The sequence below is a fragment of the Balaenoptera ricei genome, chromosome 10 (genome assembly GCF_028023285.1).
Source record: "Balaenoptera ricei isolate mBalRic1 chromosome 10, mBalRic1.hap2, whole genome shotgun sequence".
NCBI lineage: Eukaryota > Metazoa > Chordata > Mammalia > Artiodactyla > Balaenopteridae > Balaenoptera > Balaenoptera ricei.
Genome location: NC_082648.1, coordinates 99,095,959 through 99,105,655, shown reverse-complemented (window position 1 = coordinate 99,105,655; position 9,697 = coordinate 99,095,959).

Here is a 9,697-nt window from a genome sequence, read left to right as displayed (position 1 = left end):
TTTCCTGATTTCTTTCTTTTCTTCAACCCTTTCTACCTCCAACCCCATATCTGTGCTATCCACAAAAACTGTTGGTTCTTTTTTAAAAATATTTATTTATTTGGCTGCACCGGGTCTTAGTTGCGGCATGCTGGATATTCATTATGGCATGTGGATCTTTAGTTGTGGCATGTGGGATCTAGTTCCCTGACCAGGGATAGAACCCGGGCCCCCTGAATTGGGAACGTGGAGTCTTAACCACTGGATCACCAGGGAAGTCCCTGTTGGTTCTTCTACCTCCAAAATGTATCCTGTATTTCTCCACCTCTACCACCCTAATACAAGCCACTGGTCCACTGCAGCAGCCCTCCAACTGGTTTCTTGGTTTGAATCTTCATCTTCTTTAATCCAGGCAGGTGATCTTTTAAAATCACAAACCAGACCATGTTCATTCTCTTGCTTAAAACCCCTAATAGCTTCCCCTTGCACTTTGAATGAAATCCAAACAATCGACAATAACCTGGCCCCAGCTTTCTTTTCAACCTCCTCTTGTACCATCCTTTCTACCTTTTGCTGCATCCATCCACTCACCTCTTCTTTCTGTTTTTGACTGCCAAGCTTGAGTTGGCCTCGGGGCCTTTGCACTTGCTGTTCTACTTGTATGCAATATTCTTTCCATGGCTCTTCTCATGGATGGATCTTCATCTTTTTAGATTTCAGCTCAAAGTCACCTCGTCTGGGACCTTATTTAAAGTAGTTGTTCCCTCCCCTCACTCTGTATCTCTTCCCCCATTTTACAGTCCTTTGTAGCACTTGTTTCTCTCTGAAATGTTCTCATTCATTAGTTTACTTGTTTATTGCCTATCTCCTGCCACTGGAATGTAAGCCTCCTGAGGACTGGGACTTAAGTCTGTCTTGTTCTCTGCTGTATTTCCAGAGCCAAAAACATGGACTAGAGCCTAGCATACACTAAGTGCTCAAAGACTAAAGAGCTAGTTAATGAGACTTCAAGGATTACAACAGGCTGCTGCTTTTTTCTCCCTGTTTCTTCAACAAAGATTTTTAAAATTGAGGTATAGTTGATGTACAATATTATATAATTTTCAGATGTACGATATAGTAATTCACAATTTTCAAAGGTTATATTTCATTTATAGTTATTACAAAATATTGACTATATTTCCTATATTATACAATATATCCTTGTAGCTTACTTATCTGTACATAGTACTTTGCCTCTCCCCCTTTCCTCTCCCCACTTGTAACCACTAGTTTGTTCTCTATATCTGTCTCTTTCTTTTTTTTTTTTTATAAATTTATTTATTTATTTTTGGCTGTGTGGGGTCTTCGTTGCTGTACGCGGGCTTCCTCTAGTTGTGGCGAGCGGGGGCTACTCTTCGTTGCGGTGTGTGTGCTTCTCATTGTGGTGGCTTCTCTTGTTGAGAAGCACAGGCCCTAGAGCGTGGGCTTCAGTAGTTGTGGCACACAGGCTCAGTAGTTGTGGCTCACGGGTTCTAGAGCACAGGCTCAGTAGTTGTGGCGCATGGGCTTAGTTGCTTCGTGGCATGTGGGATCTTCCTGGACCAGGGCTCAAACCCGTGTCCCTTTCATTGGCAGGCGGATTCTTAACCACTGCACCACCAGTGAAGTCCCCCGAGTCTCTTTCTTTTTTGTTGTATTCACTAGTTTATTTTTTAGATTCCATATATAAGTGATATCATACAGTATTTGTTTTTCTCTGTCTGACTTATTTCACTTAGCATAATACCTTCCAAGTCCATCCATATTATTGCAAATGGCAAAATTTCATTCTTTTTTATGCCTGAGTCATATTCCATTGTATACATATACCCCATCTTCTTTATCCATTTATCTGTTGCTGGATACTTAGGTTGCTTCCATTTCTTGGCTATTGTAAATAATGCTGTGATGAACGTTGGGGTGCATGTACCTTCTTGAATTAGTGTTTTCGTTTTTTTTCGGATATACACCCCAGAGTTTTAATTTGTAAAATAGGAGTAAGACCACCTCATTGGGTTTTTGTAAGAATTAGAAATAATAAATGTGCAGTGCCTGCCACATACTGGGCAGAGTAAATGGTAGTTATTATCATCCTATTAGATGCTAGGTGGCAGCAACTAGAAGAGTAAACCTACCTAGAATAATAACTTTTGTGAGTTGCTTAAACTTTTATTAATTTTATAAATGCACAGCCATGAATCTCACAGACAGAGAATCTGCTCCTGGCAAACAAATCAACTTATTCATCATATTATTTAGTGCCTACTCTGTGCCTGGGACCACACTGGACACTGAGGAGACACAGGTGAACAGCTCTGTCCTCATGGAGTTTACTGCCTCCTGCAGGGCGATAGTGGAAACTGAACAAACATCTAGTTCCAACTGAGAAGGAAATTAGCAGGGCACTGTGATGGAGAATAGGGAAGGGAGCACCTGCAGAGGGGGTGTGGGGAGAAGGCCTTGACTTGCAGGATGAGAAGGAGCCAGTTAGGAGAAGAGAGTTGCTGGGGAAAGGTCATTCCAGGCACAGACACAGAATTTAGAGAGGGAGGTGAACAGCTCCAGTTGGCGGGAGAATATAATGGAAAAACTTTAAAGGTTTTAAGGAGGGGAGTAAATTGTTCAGGTTATGTTTTAAGAGCTCATGCTCTGGGTGCTGTGTGGAGAATGGATTGGAGGTGGGTCAAGAGAAGCAGCAGGGAGACCAGTTAGAAGGCTCCTGGACTGATCCAGGGGAAGGACGATGGTGGCTTGGGCCAGGGCAGACTTAGAAGGCATACAGAAAAGTAGAAGAATTTGAGAAATATGTTGGAGGCAGTAATTAATTGTATGGAGTAGGTTTGGAAGAGGAGGAATCCAGAATGACTCTGGGTAAACATGTCAAATGGGTAGATGGTGGGACCATGTTCTGTAGTGGTTAAAAACTGTACAAGGAATAAGTGAGTTTGGGTGGCTGAATAGAGGGAATTAAGAATTCTGCTTGGTCTGGCATGCCTCCAAGAGGGCAAGAAGGCAGCTGGAGCTCACCAGAGAGCCCTGACCTGGAGATGTAAATCCTGCAATTTTTGACAACCTCCCTTTAAGACAGAATGAGAGTCCCTAAATCCATCTTCTCTGTGATGTATTATTTTTCACATCTTAATGCATATATCATTAACAGTAGAGGAAAGCGGAAACCCGAGCTTTCCAGTTTCATGCATTTCAACAAAAGAAACAAAAGTACCAGGCTTTGGGGGAGGGAAGGAAGCTGAGGCAGGACCCCACAGTGACAGAAACTGTTAGCATAAGTTGAAATGGCGGTTAATTAGGAATTCAGTTGAAACATCTTATTAAACACAGGTTGCTAAGCAACAGTGGCCACCCTGGAACAGTGTGGCTGTTCCTTCTGCAGTGGAGCTCCTGGGCCTTGTCTGAGCTGTCGCAAAGTTACGCTTGCTTTTTGGCTGGTCTGAGCCATGCCTTTACACACAACCTCATATACTTCCTTCTTTTGGGGGGCTTCCCTCTGTGATTCACTGTTCCTGTCTCTCTGGGATCATTAATCTCTCGCCCTCTGTCAGATCCCAGTAACAGCACAAATGTGCTCATGTGTCACCCATCCTATACAAATAAATCCCTTGAAATCACCTCCTCTGTCCCCGGCCATGGTGCTATTCCACTCCCCAATGTCTTGAAAGAATTGTCTGCACACACTACCTCCACTTCGGCTTCTCCTCACTTCTCCACCTATCCCCACACTCCACCAAAAGCACTCTGTCAAGTTCAAGTACAGCTTCTCTGATGTAGAGCCACATCTTTCTTCTCTCAGTGGCATCGGACATAACCGATGACTCCATCCTTTCTGAAACACTGTCCTTTCTGGGTCCCTCTTGGTTTTCCTCCTGCCTCTCTGGCCAATACTCTCTCCTTTGCAGGGCCTTCCTCTTCTACCTCAACCCTAAGTAATGGTGATCTCCAGGGCTCTGTCCTGGACCTGCTTCTTTTCTCTTTACTTCTCACTGAAGGTGATGTCTTTCATTCCTTTTTAAATTTATTTAATTTATTTTTGGCTGCATTGGGTCTTCCTTGCTGCGCACGGGTTTTCTCTAGCTGCGGAGAGCGGGGGCCACTCTTCGTTGTAGTGCCCGGGCCTCTCATTGCGGTGGCTTCTCTTGTTGTGGAGCATGGGCTCTAGGCGTGTGGGCTTCAGTAGTCGTGGCACACGAGCTCAGTAGCTGTGGCTCGTGGGTTCTAGAGCGCAGGCTCAGTAGTAGTGGCTCATGGGCTTAGTTGTTCTGCGGCATGTGGGATCTGCCAGGACCAGGGCTCGAACCTGTGTCCCCTGCATTGGCAGGCGGATTCTTAACCACTGCGCCACCAGGGAAGCCTGATGTCTTTCATTCTTAATGCTGTAAATGCCATTTATATGCCCCGGATTCCAATCTTCAGCCTGTGTGTTTGTCCTCTGAGTTGCAGACTCATATATCCATCTGTAGAGATAGCTTACATCATAAACTGCAAAACAGAACACTTTATTCCCTTACTGCAAACCTATTTCTCTTCTAGTTTTCCTCATTTCAGTACCCAGCACCATCAGCCACTCAGGAACTTCCTCGTGATTCCTCCCTCTTTATTGCTTACTTTCAATCCGTCAGCAAATCCCTTTAATTCTCCAAAACTTATCTCAGATATTTCCTCTTCTTTCTATCCCTACTGCCACCCCTTAAACCCAGACCACTATCATCCCTGCTCTGGGTTTCACTGAAGCCTCCTAGCTGGTCTCTCTTAACCTATCCTGTAAATTGGATTAACTCCTCTGCACCACTGCTGTGCAGGCTGGGTGCTCGTTTCCGTATCATATCACACCTGTCTGGCCTTCCCCCAGTTATTTCACAAGATCTTTGGGGAGAGGGCAGGACGACTCATGTTGGGGTTAGAGAGACAGCGAAGGGCCAGAGTAAGAGTTATTTATCTTTTTTTAATAGAGAAAAAAATTTTTTTTCTTCCTTTTTTTTAAAAAAAAATAATTAATTTATTTTTGGCTGCGTTGGGTCTTCGTTGCTGCGCGTGGGCTCTCTCTAGTTGCGGCGAGCAGGGGCTACTCTTCGTTGCAGTGAGCCGGCTTCTCATTGCAGTGGCTTCTCTTGTTGCCGAGCACGGGCTCTAGGCGCGTGGGCTTCAGTAGTTGTGGCACATGGGCTCAGTAGTTGTGGTGCACGGGCTTAGTTGCTCCGGGCATGTAGGCTCTTCCCTGACCAGGGCTCAAACCCGAGTCCCCTGCATTGGCACCAGGGAAGCCCCCAGAGTAAGAGTTATTTGTTCAAATGATTTACTGCGTGCCTACTGTGCTCTGGACACAACAGCGAACGGGAGGACGGCACAGTTCCTGCCCTCTTGGAGCTTCCATTCCAACATAATCCAAAGGAAAGGAGACCAACGCTTTGCGGCCCCGACAAGGGGGGGCATGGTGCTAACCGCTTTGACACCCGGTCGGCTACCTGTGACTCTGGGAAGGCCTCAGTTCTTCGCTTCATCTGCAAAATGGGATGATAACGGCTAACTCCTGACCCTGGTGCTCCCCCAGTGGTAGGGGGTGGGGATGCCGCCTAGGCGAAAGGCGATCGCAATAACTGCCCCGCCTCCATCCCCGGAGGGGCAGGGCGGGCCAGTGGGTCACGTGGGTGGGCGGCGCTCGCCGGTTCCCAGCGCCAACCGCTGGCCACCCCGCCCCGCCCCGGGGCACGCCCCCCCGCCCGGCGCGCGGCCTCAGCCTCCGTCACGCCCGCCCCCGCGCCCGTCGGCTGGAAGCCTGCAGCCCGTACCCGTGCAAGCCCGGCCGGAGCGGGGAGCAGCGGCGCGGGCTCGCTGGGACTGCTGGACAGCGGGGTCCAGTCTGGTGGCGTCAGTGACCGCCGTGTGGGGTGGGGGCGCTGGGGTCGACGGGAGAACTACTGAGTTGGGGGCCACAGAGCTGGGATGCCCGCCCCGGGGCTGCGCCCAGCGTGGGGGAAGGGGGCGGCGCGACTCCCCCCCTCCCCCCCTTTGTCTTGGGCTGAGGAGAGGGGCTGCGCTCGGCCAGAGCAATTAGCGCAGTGCCTGGCGCGCAGCGAGCTCTCGAAGTATCCCGACCTTGATTGCAGCCCCAGCGCGGGGAGAAAACAGGAAAGGGAGTGATAACTGGGCTGACAGCGGCTAAGTGCCATTATTAAGCGCCCAGGCTGGCCAGGCGCCGTCACCACCCTTTCCTTCCCGCGGTGGCAGTCTTGGCACACAGGGCGCACGTGTGTCCTAGGATTGTGAAAGAGGCAGAGCTGGGATGCGAACCCGGGCCGTTTGGGTCTTGCCGGCTGCGCTAGGCTGAGGAAAACGCGTTCTTGAACCAGACTTTGAAGATTGAGAAGGTTTGATGGGTGGAGATAACTGAGCGAGCTCTGCCCTAGTTCGCTGAAAGACCTTGGGAAGGCGTTTGATGTTTGAGGGCCATACTTTCCTCCGACGTGAAAATGGCTGGACTTAGGAAGACTAAGAACTAATATGTGAGTAGTGCTTTGCAAAGTGTAAAGCACTTTCAGATACGTTGTCATAGATTACGCCTCACAATTAACCCACCAAGGAAGTGTTTTTATTAGCCTCCCTTTATAAATAGGTGGAGAAATTGTGTTCTAGAAAAGTTTATAAGATCAAGGAGCAGGGGCAGAGCATTAATGTTGAATAAATCAAAGGCTTGTAGGATAACTGCCTTGGACGAGCATAAAGCTCTGAAACTGAAACATCCTGTGACCTCATCTGAGCTCCTAGCTGTTAGTTTAAAACAATACTTTTGCTAGATCTGCTTGCCCCTTCCCAACTCCCAACAACGGTGTCCCAGCAACCCAGATCACCAGGCCACAGCAGTTTTAACTCTTATTATTTTTTAAATGTTTCCTGGTTTGGGCTGGACCAACTATGAGGAGTCCTTTAGGCGAAGTAAAAACTGGGAAGTAGTTGGATAGGGGGTTGCCTGAATTCTGAAAATTCCAAATGAATGTTTTGGGTTTTCTGAGCAACAATTATTTTGAGGGCATTGGTGATAAATAATAATTTTTGTCCTTCCTATTGACAGGTTCACCTTCTAGCAAATTACTGGAAGGAACATGAGAAATGTAAGTAGGGATTTTGAAATCTCACCTAAAGGAACCGAAATTGTTTATTTGTAGAATAATGGCAGTTAATTTGGTGATACCATTTCTAGGTGTACAGTTAATTGGCAGGTGCTTATCAGATGACCATTTTTGAGGGGTGTATTTACTAATACATGCAGCGAGGTCTAGGCAGGTGGCAGTCTGTCACCACGGACACTGACAGGTACCCTGAGAGATGCTATTTTTGTCCAGTCCCCATTGGCCTGTGAAAGGGAAGAGGGGCCAAGTGTTTTCTACTGTCTGTGATGTGTGTCAGGTGTTTTCTGGGCTATGTCTTATCACCTATCATGTAACCTTGTTTTTCCTCACAGCAAACTTAAAAGGCAGGATGGTTTTTTTTATCCTTTTAGAAATGAGAGTGAAACTTAGGAAAGTTAAGTAAACCAGCCCTCTTGGTGCTGAAAAAACTTTTCACTAAACCACACTTTTCTCATTGTTGATCGATCCAGGTTCAGAGTCTGTGAATATTTAATGAAAAGCTACTTTTGCCAGGTGCCTTTGAGTATTTTATTGAATCCTCATGACAACCCACCATGCTTTTTGCTCATTTCAGCTGATCACCTTAAAATCAACTAGGAAGCCTTAAAAAAAAAAAAAATAGCCCAACCACTCCTACAGGGCATGAGATAAGCATTTATAAATCCATGGTGATGTTGTAGCCCCTCTTTCTAAATATAATGTGGTGCTCTGGAGACACCAACAGCAGTAATTCCTTTAATACAATCCTGACATCTCAAGAGGGGTGGTGCAAAACAGAAAGTGAATTGCAAGAGCACATTCTTCCACTGACAACAATTAAATCTGAAAATGTCGCTGGTTTCCTGTGATAAGTGCACTCAATATTGATTAGTGGGACTAACCACTCATCTGACACTTGGACCAATTAGGTGTTACTTATGAAAAAACATCTGGTGGAGATTCCAGCATGTCCAGTAAGAAAGGTGATTGGTAGTTTGTTAAAAGGCCTTTGCCTTCAGGTGCTTAAATCTGAGCATTGAGGGAAATAGTGACAGAGGCAGCCTTCAGTCTTTTTTATTTTTGGCTGCGTTGGGTCTTCGTTGCTGTGCGCAGGCTTTCTCTAGTTGTGGCGAGCAGGGGCTACTCTTCGTTGTGGTGCGCGGGCTTCTCATTGCGGTGGCTTCTTTTGTTGCAGAGCACAGGCTCTAGGCGCGTGGGCTTCAGTAGTTGTGGCATGTGGGCTTCAGTAGTTGTGGCACGTGGGCTCTAGAGCACAGGCTCAGTAGTTGTGGCGCACGGGCTTAGTTGCTCTGCGGCATGTGGGGTCTTCCCGGCCCAGGGCTCGAACCCGTGTCCCCTGCACTGGCAGGCGGATTCTTAACCACTGCACCACCAGGGAAGTCCCAGCCTTCAGTCTTAATCCCCCTCGAACCAACCTCCACAACTCAGAGGTTGTTTTAAAAATATAAATCTGATCAGGTCATTTTTTTTCTGCCTTTAGTGGAAAGGCACATTTTTTGTTGTTGTTGTTTTGTTTTTATTCATCCCAGACTTTAAAAAAAATTTTTTATTGAAATATAATTGATTTACAATGTTGTGCTAGTTTCAGGTGTACAGCAGTGATTCAGTTATACACATGTATATCTATTCTTTTTTAGATTCTTTTCCATTATGGATTATTACAAGATATTGAGTATAGTTCCCTGTGCTATACAGTAGGACCTTGTTGTTTATTGGACATTTGTACAATCAAGAAGTAGATCAGTGGTTGCCTGGGGTGGAAGTGGGAACAGGCATTGACTGCAAACAGACAGGAGGGGTCTTTTGGGGTAATTGAGATCTAAAACTGGATTTTGGGGATGGTTATGCAACTCTTTAAATTTACTAAAAATCATTGAATTGTACACATAAAAGAGATGAATTTTTATAGCATGCAAATCATACCTCAATAAAACTGTTAAAAAAATAAAACCCCTTTTTTGTTCCCCGTCTCTTACCCAGTCAAGGCCCTGAATGCTTGGAAGTTGTCCACCCTCCAGCCTCTCCCAATGTGCCCACCATGTTCCTTGCGTGTGAGCCATTCAGGGCTGATTGCAGGTCTTTGGATAAAGATTTGGTCATCTCGAGGCCTTTGCACATGCTGCCCCTCAGCTGGACTCTCCCTTCTGTCCTTATCTGCCTGAGAAGCACTTTACTCTCTTACTTCAAGACTCAGCTTGAGCATTTCCTCTGCCAGGAAGCTTTCCCTGATTTTTGCAAGCCAAACCAAGTGACATTGCTATTATTTTAAATTTAAAATTTACACACCTGGTACCCTCACCAAACTGAGCCCTCTAACCATGATCTGTTCATGTCTAGAGCCCAATAGGTGTGACGCATAGAAAGATTGTTGAAGAAATACCTGTGTTGTCAAGATCACCCTTTAGAGCCTACCGTATCCACATATACAGATGGGGAGTGATCCATTTGTCTGTTCATTCGTGAACATTTAGTGCCAAAGTACTTATCCCTCTGGATTCAAAAATGATTAAGATGAGACACTAGTCCTCAAGGAGTTCCCCATCCAAGTCCTGACCCTG